This window comes from Archocentrus centrarchus, chromosome 19 (assembly GCF_007364275.1).
Source record: "Archocentrus centrarchus isolate MPI-CPG fArcCen1 chromosome 19, fArcCen1, whole genome shotgun sequence".
Taxonomy (NCBI): Eukaryota; Metazoa; Chordata; class Actinopteri; order Cichliformes; family Cichlidae; genus Archocentrus; species Archocentrus centrarchus.
This window is the reverse complement of record NC_044364.1, coordinates 14,469,454-14,489,702: the sequence shown is the minus strand read 5'-3', so window position 1 is coordinate 14,489,702 and position 20,249 is coordinate 14,469,454. Positions and strand designations below refer to the sequence as shown.

At 42.0% G+C, this 20,249-nt stretch overlaps 1 protein-coding gene across 3 annotated transcripts in view; it reads left to right on the top strand.

The window, feature by feature from the left end:
- The window catches only part of LOC115798417 (zinc finger MIZ domain-containing protein 1-like), a 106,936-nt gene that overhangs the window by 22,910 nt on the left and 63,777 nt on the right, over positions 1-20,249 (top strand). For all 3 annotated transcript variants that reach the window (XM_030755268.1, XM_030755266.1, XM_030755269.1), the window contains exon 2: positions 4,726-4,824. The gene's annotated coding sequence lies outside the window, so the exon portion shown is untranslated. The remainder of the gene's footprint in view (positions 1-4,725; positions 4,825-20,249) is intronic.

Sequence of the window (20,249 nt, the reverse complement as noted above, 5' to 3'; positions counted from 1 at the left end):
GGTGTTCTCTAAGGGCAGCATTATGTGTGTGGGGAAAGTGTCCAATTAATCCTCTATTAGGCAGTAAGCTACACTGTGTACTGTATATACAATCTAACCTGTAGGCTAACCTGACAGATTAAATTCATTCTTGAAAAGGGTCTTTATGTTGTTTATACAGTATTACCTAACTTATACTGGATTAAAAATGTACTTTCTCAAATTAGTTGTATATTACTAACTTACAAGTTTTGCTGTAACATCCAGAAAAGCTTTAATTATCGTAGCGACGAGAGATCCACCAGGCTGTCCTGCATTGTTGGAAGCTAATTTCCTAGCGTGTTTGGATGAATTGCGTCATCTACTCAAGGTATCGTTTTAGTTTAGGCAGGTAGCGGTTAGCTGACACTAGCCAGATTCTTAAGTAGAATCTGTTTTTGTTTTAAGTTTTGTGGGGTTTCTGTTAATCATAATCATAATCATGATCATGATCGGCCAGACCACACTGTGCACACCCAATCGATTAGTACTTGGATGGGACACCACCTGGGAATACCAGGTGCTGTTAGGGCAGCACGGTGTTGTGGTGGTTAGCAATGTTGCCTCACAGCAAGAAGGTCCTGGGTTTAAATCCACTATCTGGCCGGGACCTTTCTGTGTGAAGTTTGCATGTTTTCCCCTGTCTGTGTGGGTTCCCTCTGGGCACTTCGGCTTCTTTCCTATAGTCCAAAAACATGTAGTTAGTGGGATTATGTTAATTTGTGATTCTAAACTGGCCATAGGTGCGAATGGTTGTCTGTCTCTCTGTGTTAACCCTGTTAGCCCTGTGGCAACTGGGATAGGTTCCAGGCCCCCTTGCAACCCTGAATTGGATAAGCGTAAGTAGATGGATGGGTTTCTGCTTTGAGATGGTCATTTGTTGATGTTAGCAATGAGTGGACTTTCCATTTCATGCCAATGTCTGCTGGTGCTGTTTTCTGTTGGCACTACAGGGGAGCAGTGAGAGGCACTGTGGCAAACGCAAAGGAGCGAGAATGAATGTTAAATCCTCGGAGTTGTGTGGCAAATCACTACAAACTGTTGGAGGCAATTGAGAATTGAAGGAACTTCTAATTTTTAAGTTACAGTTTAAGTAAAATAAGTAAAACTGCTGTTTGAACATTAAACGAATGATTGTATTTACACTGAAATTTACTGTTGAATATATTTATAAAAATCGTAATGTAAACCCATTAATTTATAATTGAATTAATCTTGAATTGTTGCCCTACTGTGGTTTATATGAAAAATGTAATTTAACAGATTAATGATATTGACCTTTAACCATAATTCCACTAAAAAAATAACACAATTACACAGTTACATGACAGCTGGCAGAACCCTCAATTAATTTGCCTCTAATTACAATATTAGTGTATATGTAAACAAACCCGTCTTGGTGTAACATGATTGCGACTGTGTTTCCTGCGCTTCTGTTTTTTAAATTTTTTCATTTAGCTTTTTTTTTTGCAGTTTTTATCTGCTTCACTGGTAAATGGTAAATCATTACAAACAACCAGGCTGTCATACCTACGTTTGCCTTTCCGGCATTTCTCCTTTGACGTTAAGTGTCTTTCTTGGAAGTCTTGTGGAAAGCAGAGATGCATATCTTGATTGATTTTGCATGTCTTGAGGATATCAACAACAGGAAGCTGTCTGAAGCAGGCATGGTGAATCGTGTGCCAAGGTAATACCAAGTGGAAGTGAGGGAGGTGAACGGGAGTCCAGGAGTTTCAGAGCTGGTATTCACTGAAGATAGAGTTGATTAAAACTGCTGCTTTCCACTTATTTCTCTCTGTTTTCTCGACTTTTTAAGCATTTTATTCTTCCAGTCACTTTACATATTTGTCAAAAGGAATGTGATTAAAAAAGGAAAGCGTTTTCTCGATATATTGTGGATTTTAAAGAAGGCTCACCTATGGCATAACTAATTACACTCAGCATATTCATCACTTTCAATGCAGAGCAACCCTGCGTGTTTATGTTTCTGAGCTGCTCATCATTTTCACTAATTGTTTTTACTGAGACCTAAAAATCTTTTTAATCCTCTTCCTTCTCCATTTGTTCACATGCTTCATATCCATATGCATTTAAATCCGACTGTATTTACCAGTTAAAATGCAAATGCTTCTCACTGGGAATAATGGCCCTGGAGAGCTGGCTGGATAGACGGACGCCCTATGGCTCTCAAGAGCTTTCCCCACAGCGCTGAGAGCAGAGCCAGGTGAGGGCTCCTCCCCAGGTGTCCCTCTCATGCCATTGTCGAGGCTTAGCGGGTGGCGTCGAGAGCCCACCGCCCTTCTGGCTTGCCAGCGGGTTTCATGGCCATTTTGCACTGAATGACTGTTCATTGATGCAGCCAGTAAAACCCGCTGCTGACTTGGGAGGAATGAGTTTGTCCAGCTCCAGTGGCTTCAGCAACAGCGGGGATTTTGACTCCATGAGGACCCAATTAAACCTGGGAGGCCCTCTCTGAAGGAATAATAACAATGATAAATGCACCTCTGTGGCCAGCTTAAAAAGCGGCAGGGAGAAATGTTTTATTGTGCTGGCCTGTCTTGACGCAATTTACTCCAGGCTTCTGGTTTTTGCAGCATCAGGAGGAAAACCTCACCTGGTGATTTTTTTTTTTTCTTCTCTCCCTAGGAGAAGCCTGATGTCATCTTAGAACATTCTCATGTCTTGGCTTTATGTACCATCAAATTGTCCCTGTATGTTCTTTGAAATGGCTTGACTTACTCCATGCTAAAACTACAAATTATTTGAGTAGATGTCTAAGTTGCAAGTCTGTGTGAAGACACGAGTCTGAAGCAAAGCAAGCATTTTGAAGTTATTGATATTAATTTGAGCTCAAGGATATTTATCAATTTGCGAAGAAATGTCTGAATTCCTCTGGATACGCTACATGCTCACTCCGCCTCATTTTCTAGCTACAGCTTGAGAACATTTTTTTTTTCCAGATTTTGAGTAATCTTATTAAGCTCTTTATTTGGTGTTTACCCATCTTAGAAAGCACATTTAGACATTGTGTATTTTCCTCTGTCAGGTGGTAATTTTGAGAAAAACTCCTTTAATTAGATAACAGGCTTCTGTATTTCAGATTTGCACTTTGCCAGCAGTTTATCAATTACTGCTTGTGGTTTCATACTGCCAGTCAGTCTTTGTCTGGGTGCTCGAGCCTCCTCCTCACCACGCTGCAGAGCCGTGTTATTGTACTTAAACAAATCAATTCTCTTGCAGTTGAGCTCCCCCCCCCCCCCCCCCCCCCCCCCCTCCATCCCCTGTCATTATGAACTGTTTGCAGTGCAGAGCACATTGATTTTTCACAGCCCTGGAAAAGCTGTTGATGAATAGCACAGAGGTATCTGGGGAGAATCTGGCTTTAAAAAGGAGGCACCCAGCGTCAAACCCCCCCTCCCCCCACTCCTCCTCCTCTCTTCCGACCCATTGAGCCCCCAGCGCTCCTCCACTTTCTCTTTTCAGAGAGCGGCACTTCCAACAGGGGAGAAATGCTGCCTGAAAAATCTTCCAATCATAAAAAAAAAAGGATTAAAAAAGTGCAAGACACAAGGGACGACCCCCCCCCCTTCCTTCGCTGAATGCTAAAATACACTTTGTGGTTAGACACTTTTTCAGATTTTGAGCATTAGACTTGTCCTGTCAACCAAAGCATGAGCTCAAGAAAAACCAGAGGAGTTCTGCCTGGGAACAGAAATGACTAGTATGCTGCGCGTCACCTGATGAAAATGATACTCATAACAGGATACAGCTATAGACCCATCATAGCATTTGCTCCACACACACAGAGTCACAAAGCTAAAACAAATACCACTAGGATGGGTTCTTTTGCTTCTGTAACTCATTATGCTTCTTGGAATTTTACAGTTTTACATTTTAAGACTGACACAAACTTATTATCTAGCTTTTTGTTTGAACCTAAACTGAACCTCAAGCTCTCTGAACAAACTAAAAAAAAAACTCACAGCCCCGCTACCCTAAAAGATTAACGTAACCCTTAACGTGACCCTTCATTTAAAGAGGGGAACTTAAGGCGCAATCTGCACCCTTCCTTGACCCTCTCTCTGGATCTGAATGACAGGCTTAAACATCCACAATTTGTCTTTACATTTGAGAGTTTGTGAATCCCTGCTATATTTATTATATTATGAACTGTGTGGAACCTATAAGTGTATCTTTTTGGTTTAGAATTAGCTTCTGGTTACTTTATTCCCTATCTGATTTATAACTTTTGGACTTTACCAGTCACCCATATACATATACCCATAATCACTGGGTATATGCTTGAGTTCTGCCTGCCAGACTGGGTGCCAAACTATAGTAAAGGGCCTTCCTAATAGGCTTATCTGTCAATTGGGAGTGAATTGTGAATGCGCCATGGCAGTGAACTTACCGTGCGGTGGATGTTTATGATGCCACGCTGGTCGTGTGAAGTGTCGGCTGCTCTTTTGATTTGTCCTTTGTGGGCACGAGAGCGTGAAGGAGCTTATCCGCGCTGGGGAGAAGTGTATCGCGTTAAGCAAGGCGCAGATGGAAGCCACTCAAAGCCCAAAGGAATCTGTGAGAGGCGAAATCATTGAATGGGATTGAGTTTCAGGAGAATAATGCAAATGTAATAATTCAGTGTTTGGAAATTGGTAAATATTATTGCAGTGATTGATGTAGTTTCTTCCTTTTGATTTTTCTCAGGGACAGAAGAATCGAGACACTGGAGTGTTTCTCCTCCTGGTGTGTGAATGGGTGGGGGGGCCCTTTGTGGTGAAGAATCAAGGATTCGAAATAACACAGGTGAGTAATTTATTTCCTGACGCATATATGGTGGGGTAAGCACAGATATTTTAAAATCTGTCCCACAGCAGGAAGTGTGGTGTTGAGCTCTCTATAAAGAGTTGAGCGCTGCATGTCATCATTACACCAATGCACTCATTAAATTTGTTCCCAGCCTTCTTTTCAGGCTACATTTGTTTGTCAGTCACTTGAAATTTTAAATTAACCTTGTACATCCTAAAGGTGTGCTTACAGTTAGCATTTCAATTGACTGAAGTGTGTGAAAGTCAAAAGAGATCGCCTGTGTTGAGTGAATCGGAGGATCCATAATGGAGGAAACTAACCTAGGTTAATTGCTCAGTTGAACTGTCTACATTTATGTCCATGCATTCCTGTTGATTTATAAGCAAATGAAATTGAATCTGATATTTTTGGAAAAATGTGTTTTTTAACCGTGTTGGTGGGTCCATGGTAGTGGTTAACAAACTCACCTAACATGCGAAAGATCCTCGGTGGAGACACAAACCAAGTCTCAGAGGGTCACAACTTAGTGTTTTTTCCTAGTGCCGGTCCCAAGTGGGGACGGTTTAGTCAGGAAGGGCATCTGGTGTAAAATCTGCACCACATCCTGGAATATAATGGAGCGGCCGAAAGCACCTGTATTTGGAAAAAATGTTAAAACACCGCAACAGGCAGAACATAAATCTGAGAGACGTGTTGTGACTGGCTTACATTGCTATGTTGCAGATTTGCTACCATATGCATTTTTCTTTTGTATTCTATTTCCTATCAGTACAGGTAATAATAATAATAACATAAAACTTGTGTGAACTTACTCATTTCTGTGCAAGAATTAAACAATTTGAAAGCACAGTGCACAATTATGCATGTGTCCATTGCTCTTAAAACCCTAAAACTCACCAGTCTTTTTAGGGAACTCCCTATTTAGCTCATAAGCTCCTTTGTCTAAAATATTTTTTTTAAAAATGATATCACAGCTGGAATCAAACAGCTCTTGTTGCCGGAAACTGATATCTGCCTCCCCCTGTCACTGCAGTGATATAAAGACCACAGCTTTGTTTGCACTGAGATGTGCTGTCCTCCGCTGTACTCGAGGGTCTTTGGTAAACATGTGATGGCAGCAGTTTGTGTGTGGCCAACATCAACTCTGCTCTCACAGAACATGTTGATTTCATCAGGAGCTCCTGGGAGGCTCTGTATAACAAAGTGCTTATGTTCCATATGCAGTCCGAGCACATGCACACACAGACACACATGCAAACACGCGCACGCAAGCAGACGCTCATGACTATCCTCTTCATCAGCAAGCCACCAGCTCATCCTTATGCAATATGCAGCTCAGTGTACATTCCACTGAAGGGGGAGAATTATGTTGTGGAAAGGGAATGTAATTGGTTTGTCCACTGTATTATACAATGCAGCTATGGATTAGGAATTGGGGGCATCCAGGACACACACGCTCAGTCACACACGCACACATTGAATAGATAAGAGTAGTTAATCTTGATTGAAGCAGTGTTAATGCTGAGAAATACGGTGCTGTGACAAGCATCTGCCTGCCACACAGCTGAGTGGGATAAACCAAAGTGATTATTGTGGAAATGTCAGACGATGTCGACGGCGATATCAAATGAAAGGAAGGGGGGTGCGACATGAGCAGGGGCATGTCACGAGCGCCTCAAAGTCAATTCTCTCTCATTTTCAATGACAAACTTTTCCCCTCTCACCGTCCCTTTGTGGTGGTGTTGTGGGTATGATGGTGCAGCTACAGACAAAAGAAATAGCAACAGTTTTACAGCCGCTATCAGCCAGTGTAAATACTGGCTGATGGCTGCATAAATGAGCTGAGAGTAAATGTTGTAGGTTGTAGCTAGTAGTGTTTATAACGTAATTCTTTATTTGCTAAATCTCTGTTGTTTTTCAGCTATTTGGTTAGTCTGTAGTCCAGTTTCTTATTCAGTGAGGAGGAGCTGGTGCTTCTACCTAGCAATTTTTTGCTACATAAACCAATGTAAAAATTCTTGGCGAAGTGCTTTCTGTTTGACTAATTGATTAATCGACTAGGCCTTTCACCACAAAGCAGTCTAGGCACCCACTCTCATTTCACTGGGTTGATATCTAAAGGTTGCCAGGCTGGTCTTTTTCTCTGTACCACCAGTGTAAGCCCTAATGAGTAATTGCTTTCCTCTGCAAAATGTGAAGGTGCAGACATTCTGTTAACTTCTCTAAAGGAAAAAGGGGGAGGGCAAAAAAGAAAAAAAAATCTCCTTCCTGTTAGTGGTCTGTCTTTCTCTCTGTTCTTGTTAGATCTGGAACTGATAAGTGAGAGGCCTCTGGTAACTGAACAGGAAGGATAGAGGGCCTGGCCTCAGAGCCCCTGCCTCGGCACACATGTCCATCTCCCCCTGCTCAGGGAAACAAAGGGAGCAGAGCCTGCCACTTAACTTCAGGTTTGAAAACATTCAAGCCTAATAAAAGGATAATCATCACTTGTTTGAGTGAACTCCTATCCTTTTTATCAAATATAATAACAGAGAGGCATTTTGATTAAAAAAAAACATACCGTGGCCAAATTAATGCTTTGCCACCATTTCAAATTCAGGCCCAATCCCCTGGCTGCTGTTAAGTCAAGTGGAAGTACTGTATTAACCAATCATGTGACAGAGCGATCAGGATTTATCGTTCATCCCAAATACCCACAGGTCTGAATGAGTAGCTGTTAAACTGATTAGTGTGATGAGGCTGTTTTAGTGTGTACCTTACATGGGTGTTTCCTGAAGCAGGTGCTTTAAGGAAAATGTGACAGAGAATAAAGTTTCCCACTCAAAGTTGTTGACTGCTTTGGTCGTGTTAAACAGAGCAGGACAACATGCAGCACTTGATCTTCACACACAGTTGGAAGCAGAGTTTAGATTTATACATGTATTTCTTATGTTAAAGCAGAAATTGCAGAGTTTGTCTGTAAATGCAGGGCTATAAATAACAGATAAAATGGCCCAGAAAGGAAGAAGATCTGTAATCTTTGTGATGATAATCTTTTAGGGGGCATGCACCATGTTTAATTAGAAAGAAAACATATAAGTATAGTGGAAAATGTGAGTAAATGCCTGTTAAAGTACAATTTAAACTGTCCATCAGTGTCTGTTTTGTTAAAACAATCGAAAAGTGATGTAAGCTGTGTGCTACCTTGCTTTATGGGGCCATTTTGCTGTCTGGCAGTGCATTTTATTCCTGTAGATAACAGAAGCAAACTTACATGATGTGACATGACAAGATATTTCCAGTGCAGCAACCATGGAAAGTGAATATTTGCTTTACTTATCTCAGCCATCAGTACCAACAGTTTAGTGTAAAACTATTTTGCTCTCCGAAGAATTTAAGAGACAGGTCCTCTTAATAAAATGCTGTTTTAGCACAAGCTTCTCTCAATAAAGTCCCAGTTCTCTAAAATTCTTACTCTGCTTATTACCAGCGATGGGACTGGAGTGTCCAAAACCGTTCTGGGAATGCTGGATCTCATTTGAGTGGTTTATAATGACACAACTTGTCTAAAAGTGGCTACAACAAACAGTACGTGATCTCACTGAGAAACCTTGTGGAATTATTTGAACAGCACTTATTGATGGTGAACAGTTGTCCAAGGATTTTGCTCAAAGGTACATTGTTCAGATGAGTGCAGAGATTATTATTTTCCTGTACAGTACTGGCTGAGTTACTGGGCACGACGAGATGGCACTTGAGCGAGGTTTCATTCTCGCAGCGTGCTTAACATTGCTCTATTGCCTCATCTTTTGGGCTTTGAATTTGAATGCTCATTTGAATTTTCTTGTTGTATTCTTCACAGTTCCTTCAGTTAAAAAGAAGGCTGGTAATCTTGGACAAATCATTTTCCAGGCTAAGACCATGGTGGGGTTGTATTCCCAGGAGAAATTGTAAGATAGCATGCCGGTGTGACAGCTGACTTATTAGCCCATTAGTCATTGGAGAGAAAAAGAGGTGGATGAGCATGGCATCCATCAAGAAAGCATCTCTTCTTTGCAGATAGCCTCCCTCAACGGCCGCACAGGAATCTTGTAAGTGTCTCCCACTGATGTAGGAGCTGGAATGCTGGGGCCAGATAGTACGGCCGGATCTCTCCATCCCGGTGCTCTCTGTTGCTGCTGATGACCCAGCTGCCTGTCTTAGGAACAGACCAGCATAACAGAGGCAGAACTCCGTGTACTGTACTAAAAATAGCTGTGGCTTCAGCTCCCCTTTCCCATAGACACATACAAATGTAGACACTTCAGCTCATAAAGCGCAAGTCCTCAGAGGTGGTCGCAACCACTGGTAAGATGTCAGTGACTGCCTGTCCATATGTGATTGACAGGTTGACTGTGGCAGTACAAAGTACCTGTGTATTCAGGACAGATGTTCTCCACAGCTTGCTCCAATTATCTGAGTCAATGTACATGAGGAGGAATCTGTTAACCAACACTTGGCTTTGAGATGCACCTCCCCGCTGCTCTGTGACCCTCGCTGAATCATCCTTTACATCTCATATGTCTTTGTATAAGCTATCAGCCCAACTCTGCTCAAACAAAGAAAAGCAGATAATATTAAGCAAATGAAGTAGTGCTTGCTTCCACTGATGCAAAATTAAAGCTGATATCCCTTTGACATGCCATCCACGGATAACTTGTCAATTTCCTGCTCATGATGAATAGCCTGAATAAGCTACGCTTCACGAGCCAACAAATTAATTAATGACATGCTGTAATATGTTTTAAGAACACTTGGCATTGACGTGTTGCTGGCTCGTGAATGGTCTACCTCAAAATGCGACTGCATGAACCTTTCTATAGCCTCGTGCTACTGTATTATTGCATTTCTCTTTGTCAGTAAAAGCAGTTGCTGGGCTCTCATCAAATTAGTGCATTTTTTGTTATAAAATATGACCAAGACCTGACAAGCTATAGCTCCACACAGAATAAATGTTCCGTGTGTAATGTGTTTGTGTAAAGCTAATGAAATGATTGTAGTGGCAGCACTGCGGGGCCTTGAATTAGCTCATCAGCTGATCTGACTGCCATTCAGGTCACCCATTTTGAAGATGTATTTACAGCAGGATGACAAATATGAGGTTGGCTCCTATGTGCTGCAGTTAAAAATCATCAAGTTACTTAAAGTGGGTGTAATTAATGCTTTTAGAATAACAATATTGGCCATCTGAAAACAATGTGATAGTGCGATAGGGGCTGCAGTGCAATCGTTGCTGGAGGTTGATGGCAGTCGCTGTGAAAAATTGACTGCTAAAGCCCCCTGTCACGTGGGGGCACTGATCGGTCAGTGACCCTCCTGGTAGCCACCGGTCGCTAGGGAAATGTATGGATTCTGTATCCACTTGGCAAACAGTTGCTGGAGGTTGCTGGCAGTCACTTGCGTGAAATTGGTTGCAAGGAGGTATACGATGCTGCAGCACAAACCACCTTGCAAATGCTTTGGTCGCTAGCAGGTTGCTGCGGTCAACTGTAGTTTGCATGGAAGATGCCGATGTGTTTGCATAACACTGGCAAACTGCTCGCCAAGCAGTAGAAAAGTGTGATGCATGCTTGAAATTTACCTCGAAGTTGAAGCTGGGCCTTTCGAAATGTGTTGTTTGCAGCGGTAAGACACACCTTTTACTTTAAAGACAAAAGTTTCTGGTTCTGGTCACATTTTTTTCAAGTTTCATTAGTAAAGTAAATGGTGAGCGCTGCCAGACAAGTCGGTGTCTTATATGCAAACTATGGGCAAACTGCAGCAATCTGCTAGCAACCAAAGCAATCACATCGGGATTTTGGTGCAGCACACTTTTTGCAGTAGCTTTCACCTGGTGAATGCCAGGAACCTCCAGTAACCAGTTAGAAAATACATGTGTTATCCAAGCGATTGTGCCAGGGGGATCTCCAGTCGGCCACTAGTGAGTGTGACTGACACCTTAGTTGTCTGGTTCGCTCTCACTTAGTCTCGCTTGTCCTCACACTTGACATTTTAGGTGCAGCAAGGAGCTGTTTTCAGCTAAAAATCTCTGAAAACACACGGTCTGTCTTTACAGGAAACCCTCAGGAGTCAACTCACAGGCGCTGGTGGAGACCAAAAACAGCTAAATAAAAGAGCATGGGTTTCAATCTTGCATTTGCCAGATGCATAGCTCTAATGAGTAATATTGTTGCTCCTTAATGGCTGCATGTGTAAATAAAAAAAGGAACAGTTTATGAACTTAAAATGTGGCACAAGTTTTGTTTCCACTACTCTGAAGTGTCCAGAAAAAGAAATAAATTACAGATTTTAAGGAGTGGTATGTTTTTGCCTGAAGATGGACTCAATCCAAGAAACAACTCTCATGCATGCATTATAATGAGATCCAGAAGGCAATTGGCTGAGCTTAGCATAATAACTGAAAAAAAGTGCGAAACGCCTAGCACGGCTCTTTACAAGGTTAAAAATATACCTACCAATATCTGTAAATTTGTTATTTATGTGTTCCAATGAAAAGCTTTAGAGGTGTGGTTAGACAAACCTGCTTAGCTACACTGGTTCTATGCTGGCACCTGTCCTAAAGTATTGATGCACCTGTCCTATAGTATTGATCTACAATTGATATTTTCATATATATATATATATATATATATATATATATATATATATATATATATATATATATATATATATATATATTTACACAACTTTGTCACATTAAAGTGTGAAATAGCTTAAAGTACCTTCATACTTAATACGTTTGATTGAGTGTTATACAGCAAAGTCCGATCTTTTTGAAAACTAGTGACTGATAGTCATCAGTTTCAGACTTGTTTGGTAATTTTGGGGATCAAAGGCTGTGATGAGGATGATGATACTGATGCTAATCCCACTAAAGGGGATGATTGAGTCATCAAGGCAAAACTGCTGTCTTGTGTGCCGCCTCTCCCCCTGGTAATGGCTGATGATGATGATGGTAGCAGAGTGTAAGTGAGTGCAATTGACAGTGGAGTTTGAGCTTCCTCGGGGGGGGGTCTGAACAGAGGGAAGTAGGCAGCAGGGTGGCCATGAAACATTCATGCACCTGGGGACTCTTTGCATAAGGAGAGCAAGCTAAGCCACTAATGAAGTAAAGAGCAGAGGACTTTTAATGGCTCTGTTTGTCCTTTTATGAGATTAATGTTAGTGTGGCTTTGTATATAAACTGCATTAAAAGCTTAATTGCATTCAGTGATATAGTGATGATACATGTGGGTACTGCCTTGTAGAAAATATTATTTTTGGAATAATCTTGGTTAGCTAAAAGATTATGAATGCCACAGGTGTGTGGCTGCTTATAGCCGAAAGCTGGACACACAACAGTGCTCCAAATGTGGACATCTCACAGTTGCACCAGTTGAACATTTGTCCCTCCTAAACTCATCCTGCTCAGAGTCTGCAAGCTCACACAGGGACAGAAAAGGCAAGAGAGGAGCAAGATGAAGAGGAGAAGAAGGGAGAAGTAATATTTAGACAGCTGCACGTGTAATGCCGTGTATCGCTGTCAGTGGAGAGGGCGAGGGGGTGGAGAGATATTTTGGTGTCCTCAGCTAGGCCTCAGACAAACTCCCGCTGCAGTATTGATGTCACTGCGTCCTCTTGACAGCAAACTGTAAATCAAAAGTCACACTTATCTATAGATTTACAAACACCTGCTACCTCTGTCTATATATCTTCACAGTATGTATCCGAACTGCAAAAACTGAGAAAACCTGTTCAAACATGTTTAGAGTACATTGGTGGGACCGATCTGAGAGCTCGCTGTCAGTGTTTCAGTACAGTAACCGTGGTTGTGTGAGACATCTGGTCACATGTCTGCAGTCCTGTGCTAGACTGCCTTGTGCCTTGAGGTGGTGGATGGCAGCTGACTGCTCTGATTCACTGAGAACTAGACTTGTGTGCTGTGCTCCTCACAATGGCTTGAGTCATAGGGAGTCGACTCCGAGCTTGTGTGGAGTCCATCTCATGGCCATTTTACTGGAAGTTTCTGTTTGACTCCTTTGTTGCTGTTGTGTTTGGATGGAGACAGCAGTCTTCTCTGTGACCGTGCGGTTTTAGCTTTCCTACCAGTGGCAATGGAAAGTTTCCCAGCCACCCTAACACTGTCGATACTTAGTCACACCCTTGTCCTGGGGAGGATGCGAACTGGTCATCAGCCCATTAGCAGCTTCTTTTCACCTGACATGCTCCCACATTAACACCCAACCAACACCACCCTATCGATGTGTTCAACCTGACTGGTTTCCCAGCAAATCCTGCCACTTGCTTTAAGGTTGCGGTTGATCTTTGCTCGTGCAACTGTGACTTCAACACAGCCCTATTGTGTTTTATTCACACTCGAGGCTTACTTGACTCTCTGCGGTCTTCTCCTAAAACATAGGGCACCAAAGCGCACCACGCCGCAGCAGGTAAGATGCCATTTTTAAGAGAAAAATTTTGCGAGAGGAGACAACAGTGAGCCCACCCTCATTTCCAGAGTGTCACATGCCGCTATGGATGCTAGGTATTCTTCCAAGAGTTCTATCATGCACACATTTTATGTTGCCACTATTCACTGCAGTGCAGTGTGGAAAAGTCATCCCAGGTTCTGCTTATTTTCCCAAGCTGTGGTAATGTAGTGCTCTTACCAAAATAAATTAAAGGTTTTTTTTATGTCTGTATGTATATATATTAAAAAAGATAATAGTATGGATAGTTACAAAATCACAATAATGATAGAATTATGTCTTTGTAACCCTGCTTCCTTATTAGAAACAGTTTTTTATGTAATAGCCACTGGGGTCCCACTTGATTTGTGCTTCATTTTGCCTAGTGACAGCATGCAGAAACATAACATTAAATCTCTACCTGCGGTCACTCTCATTCCCCTATCACATAATAATATGTGCAACACCCTCACAGCAGCCACTAATTGCTGCTGGATATTAGAGTGAGGTCTCTTAAGACACTGACCTTGCTTTAGCCAATCATAACAGAGTGTGTTACCAGGTTGAGCTCTGATCAGAGTCCCTGCAGCTCAAACAGGAGGAATTAATTATTCAAACCGGCTGCGTGCACCTTTTGCTGGACACCGCATTTAATGACATTATAATGGCATCCATGTGAGATGTTAATGCTGGTGTGAGAGTATCAAAGCAGGAAATGCACAAAAGACCAGGCAGAAAGCTCTCTGCGTGCCAGGGACTAACTTTAAGAGAACAATGGATTTAATGAATCTTACACATCTTAATGTCTACCCCTTCTCTTATTCTCTGCAAGTGGCAATATTTAGTTTCATTTTGATATCCATTAATAAAGAGATAAAGTAAGAGGTTTGATCCTTTTCGCCAAATATTCACTTCTCTGTCGTTTCATAGAGTTCAAGGGAAAAAGCTGAGTTTAATGATCCATTGCTGGGTTTCCACTGACCTTTAACAAGACAGGGCAGGACCTGAATGACTTATAAAATGTTTTTATGTCAGTTAGAAAAAAGGGGAAGCTGCATTTTTAGCTCCAGTAGCATCCTAATCCTACACGACTCATGGCGGTTTTAACCTCAAAAAAAAAGCCACGTGCCATTTTGTTACATTAGAGGGTCAGTTTTCATAAATATGTTTCCCTCTCTTCTTACTTCTCTTTATATAAACAGATGCACTGATGTATTAGTATATTAGAGACATGTAGCCAAAGAAAAACTGTCAAACACCGCAGCTCTCACAGCGCTTGTGTGCGCGCGCTGCAAATAGTGCTGAGCAGCAGCAAGGTTACCGACTCTAGTTGCATTATGCTAATGTAATGAGAGCAGAGAGCCAATGAAGGCTGACTGCACTGGATCGCTACGGGGACACGAATGCAAGAGTCATCACGCAAATTATCAGGGTGGCTGATCGCTCAAAAACAAAAGTTTAACGGGAGATAAGCAGCCAAACCGGACCGTTTCTCTGGTGGAAGGCCAGATTCAGACGTCGAGTTCTGCTTTGATATTTCTCTCTAACCCAATGTTCTTATCACGGCCCCCAAGCAAACATGCAAACAATCTGGCCTGTGTGTTTCCAGTCACATGGGCCTGAAGTGCTGGAGAGTCAGCATGTCTGTCCTGGTATTTCCTGAGGCTTCGTAAACATACATACGCACAAGTACTCTCTCTCTCCCTATCTCCCTCTCTCTTTCTCTCTCACACACAGAGACACACATTATTTAAACAGTCAACAATAATGCAGAGTACAGAATAATAATAATTTGTGTAGAAAAGCAAAAGGGCAGAAGCAAAGTAAAGTTAGTTCCCATAAAGCATGTAGATTAAAAAAAAAGAAGGCAGACCATATTAGAGTTAAGGTAGTAAATTAAAGTTTATAAATTCATGTACATGTTTGAGGTTATTTCTGAGCGGCTCTGAAAGTCTCGGGTTTACCGTAAACATGATTGTTGTAGGTAGAATAACTGAATCTGTTTCCAAATTGTGGTTACTCTAACCTTAAAATAGTCAAGAAAAACAGAAGGAAGCGCAACTTTATCTTGCACTTCTCCTTTCTAATGTTCTGACATTAATCAACAAAAAAATGAAAGCCTTAAAACGGTGCCCCTAAAAGTTTCAGCTTGCCCACTTTAATCTATTTTTTACACATTTAAATGGCCGAAAAGCATATTTTTTTATTAGCGACTGCACTATCATCACTGAAGTCCTTAATAGATGTTGTTTGTGTGCGTGTATGATTATTGGACTGGTCTTTGCTAGAGGATGCCCATGCATTAAATCATTATTGGATTTAAACAGCTGAAATGCGCACGTGTGCGCGCGCACAGTAGTTCATCTAATTGATTTAGAGTGTTAAAGTGCAGGGTTCAGTGAATACTCTAATCAAAACTGCAGAAGCTGCCGCTAAATGCTAAAGAATGATTTAATGTAGCTTAGTTTCCTGAGTGTGGATTCTTCTTTTTTCGTTTTGTTTGTTTTAGCGTCACAGTCTTCAACGAGCGTTCCTGTAAATGCAGATGTTCGCATCTAAAGCTGTTAAGGTAGAATAGAAATGAGCAAACTGAAGTCATGCACTGTCAGCCCTCATTTCAACCTTTAGATGCATGTAAGTACTGTCAGTATCTCAAGCCACTAATCTCCTTTTTTTTTTTTTTTTTTACCCATTTATTTGCCATCTAACACAATTTCATGGTGTTGATAAAGAATCTAAAAATTCAATAGCTGAACATGTATGCTGGGATTATAATTTGGAGTCTCTGTGGGGGATGTAGGTCAACTGAAAGACTCTATTTCCTCAAATATTGTAATCCCCATTTGTTCTGCTTTTTCACCAGAATCACAGCTTTGAGGTCTTTGTCTGACTACAATGCCCTGGGCAGGACAGTGGGTCGTAATGCTCCTGTCTTGAATTTTCCACTCATATGCCAGTTTGCTTTTTTGTCATTATGAAATCGCTTTTTAAGCTTTACCCATTTCACTTTTCTCTATGTCTAATGTGTGCTGGAAAGCACACTCTTAGCCTTTTTCCTTCCATTGTGAACTTTAACTCTGGGAGCTGACCAGTTGGCTACGCTGCAGCGCAAGAGCCGAAGAAGGTCATGTTTATGGTTTAAGTGGGGAAGGGGGTCAACAGGATATACCCATTTAACCTTTATGGAGCCCGGCAAAGCGCAGAGAAAGGAAGTCATTCATTTAGTGTGCTGTGATAAGGCCTGGCTGAATAGTTAACTCTGTTTGCCTCCTCATTGATAAAAGAAAAAACTTATTTCACCATCGCTTTCACAGATTGGTTCCCCCCAATTCGGCGTATTAACAGCCACGCTCAGCCAAACTAATTTTGTGCCTGTTCCTCCGGGCTTGAGGAATAGTTTTGTGAAACCATGCATGAACAGGAAAAATTGATTTGTTTATATATCATTTCAGCATAATGGGTTTTTGCCCTGATTCAGTGACAAAACCTGATCTACCTTTCAGAAGAAAAAGGGAAAGGATTACTCTGCTCACTGGCATGTTCATATTCTGTCCCTGTGTTGTCTAAACCTGATAACGAGTATGGCACAAGACAAGGCTGTCCATTGTGGAAAGAGCCTTTTTTTTTTCCCCACAAAAGTCATTATGCCGGATCAATGCTCCCGGGAGAAACGGCCGGCTCGAACGCCGCAGACAACCGTAGAGGATTGCGTCAAATATGTTAACAGCCCCGAGGCTTCTTCTTGGTGGGCCGAAGTGTGAGTCGCATACGTGCAGTTTTACTTGGCATCTGTGTGTCACACCCACATGAAAAATGACATATGTGATGGGTGACATATTAAAAGAAAGCCCCATATAGCATGTATGCATGGTGTTGCTTGCCAGAACAGTTTCATGCACCTTGGCATTTACTCTCCCAAGTCTCTGGAACTCTACTGATATTCCCTGGCTGGGTGTTTTGATGATGGAGTGGAGAGCACTCAAATCTCCCATGACTATCCAGGCCAAAGCATATGAGTCACATCATTTCCATACTCAGTGAACCATTCATTGACCCCTCAATGCAGCCATTGTTATCCCGAAGAAATCACTCAGGATAGAAAAGTTTCATCGTAGGATAAAGGTGATCGCTCAGAACAACTTTGTATTGATTTGCAGTGACCCTTTTCTCTAAAGGAACAAGTGGACCCAAACCACTGCCAGCCGAAAAGCCCCTCAGAACATAAAGGAGCCACCTGATCCCCCTCACACAAGGGGTCAAGGGTTCAGGTTGTTTCTTGTCTGTATTTTTCGCACGTGCTACTAGCAGCTATGCAGATAGTCTTGATTTGATTTGCCCAGCTTTTGAGTTATCTGCCTACAATTAATCAAGGTAAATTGGATTTAAAATTCATGCACAAGGCATTAAAAGATTTCTGTGTTTAATCTACAGGCCTCTCTGTCAGTAGTTATAGGACTAATATGATCACGCTACAATAAAAAAAAACTGAATGGGTACAAAGTGTGAAAAATTCAAATGATCAAAATGCAGCCAGCTGCTTTTAAAATCTTTATAATGTCTAGTTTTCTTCATAGTGTCTTGTTTTACTTTATATATTCTGAGGCTATTGCCTGTAATATAAACAGTTTTATTGATGCAACATTATATTTGTGCTCCAGTCCACCACAATGAACTTGAAGACTTAGTAGAAGTAAATAGCCAAGGGGAAAACAGCTTACAGCCATGTGCATCAGCAGAATTTTCCAGAATACATACATTATATTAAAGCCTAAAAAATATAAGCAAAACATCTCAGTATGACTGTGAATCTGCAAATAATGTTGCTCATGGTTTGTCTAAATCAGGCTGCTGAAATCTATTTTATTGTATGGGTGGAGGATAGAGCTGATTTACGTGCACCTATTCTCTATATGAAAAACAAGTATTTTTGTTATTTGGGAGAGTCGACCCATCAAAAAGGGAAGCCTTGTACCAGAAAACTAAGGCAACCTAGTGTCCTCTAGTTGTTAAATCATGGCAACTTGTCCATCTTTGTCATCAGCCTGCAGTCTGTCTGGGACTGCTCCACATGACAGCAGCATGTGTATGTATGTATGGACAGCTCATTTAGCCTCTCCATCTCCTCTTCCTCATTTTGAATGCGTGTACCCACAGGTCAAATAAGGTCGCATTTAAAAGATCCACTCAGAAGTATTTCCTGGTTATAGAAGACTAGAGCTGGGTGCTCCGAAAAGTCTCCGCCATCTGTCTGCATGAATGCATGGTACACGGAGCTCGGTGGTGGTGGTGGATCTGCTCGAGGGGGTTGTAGAGGCGAGTCGTGGGGAGCAGGAGAGACGGGGAGGGGGGGGGGGGGGGGTCTGTAAATAGCCCACCCTGCATTAAGAGCTGGCATGCTGGGTTGCACTCAGTTCAGCACTGACCTCACCAAGCAAGCCGCCACTCACATTTCCTCACAGCGCGGGAGGCTGTGGAAGCGAGGGCTGACTGTTTCTCCACTTTATCCAGGTCAGCTCTGAACTACTCTCACTAGTAAAGCACTGGCGCTCGTGCCCCCCCCCCTGCCGCGCCGCTGCCAGCCAGTGTCAAAATAACACAAGCAGATTGGCGGAGGGCCTCCGGTGCTCTGCCTGCTTGTTACGAAATCACGCTGCCCTTATTTGGGTGTCTAAAAATCTACTTGCAGTTAAAATTTCAGATCAAAACAGTGTCGGCTCGATTTGATTTCTGTCTTTCTCCACATTAAGCTGTTAAAAGAGAGTTTTGCCTCGCAGCATATGTTCAGTGAATATGCGTGTGTGAGCTTGGAAGTAGGTCATTGATTTGGAACTTGGACACTGATTATGTGCTGGCCTAGAAATGGGCTATAATCGGTGTCTCTCATACCAAAACAGCTTTTCATAAGTGGCAGTTATTTCAAGGTCAGGAAATAGTATGCATCACATTGTTACGCATGCGGTCAGATTTTATTTCTCTCTTTCTCGGTTTCACCAGATTGTTGATTCTAGAGTCTGCTCAGTCTTGTGTGGCTGCTCATTTTTTTAAGACACGGGGAAAAAAAAAAAAAAAGACTCTGGTGATTGCATTTATCTCTTTTTAGGGATGAGAATGTGCCAAATCTGCTGGCACGCCCTGTTCTGTCCTTGATGATCATGATGATGCAGTCACATCAAATGCCATTTGAGCCAATAATGTAAATATTCTTGGTCCTTGAACAAGCCAGAACATGATCTGATCTGTCTCTGACACTAAGTCTCCAGCACATTCACACAGGGGAGTTTTTTTTTTTTTTTTTTTCCATGACCATCTTGGAGTACATCAAAGCTGGGAATTAACTGTCAGCCAGCATCATCACAACTCCCTCTATATGTCTCTCTTCATAGCTTAAAGCAAACGCTGTATTAGTTTCTGCCATGGATTTTCCAGAAACACACCCAGGATTAAGCCTTGATATTGTTTTGCAAATTTAACTTCATAGGGTTTTGTAAGAGGTCAGAAGTGCACTGGTGCTTATGGATCAAGGATAAACATTGCGTGTGCGAATGGAGATCTCTTAATTTCTAGCAGGCAGCGTGCCATGATGTGTTACCGTGTTGTTCCATAGCCAAGCGAGCATCTTTTCATGATAATACTAGGAAGAACTCGAAAGAACAAACCTAAATTTGCATGCTATCCCATGTTTGCATGAGCGCAGCGTTGCAGTAGCTCCTCCTCCCCTCCATGTGTCCCACATGAAAGATCCTCATGTTCGCAGAATGAGCCGCTTTAAATGAGCCCTCACAGTGTTTGCATTTGTTTAGGCAGAGAGAGGCAGCAACCAACAAGCAGGCACAGACAAAATCCTATCAAAAAATGACATCAGCCGCAACAGCTGCAGGCTGTGGCACTTGGAGGAGAGGAGGGAGAGAAAGAGAGAAAGAGGAGAACAATTGACCAGAAGCGACACGGGAAAGAGAGGTG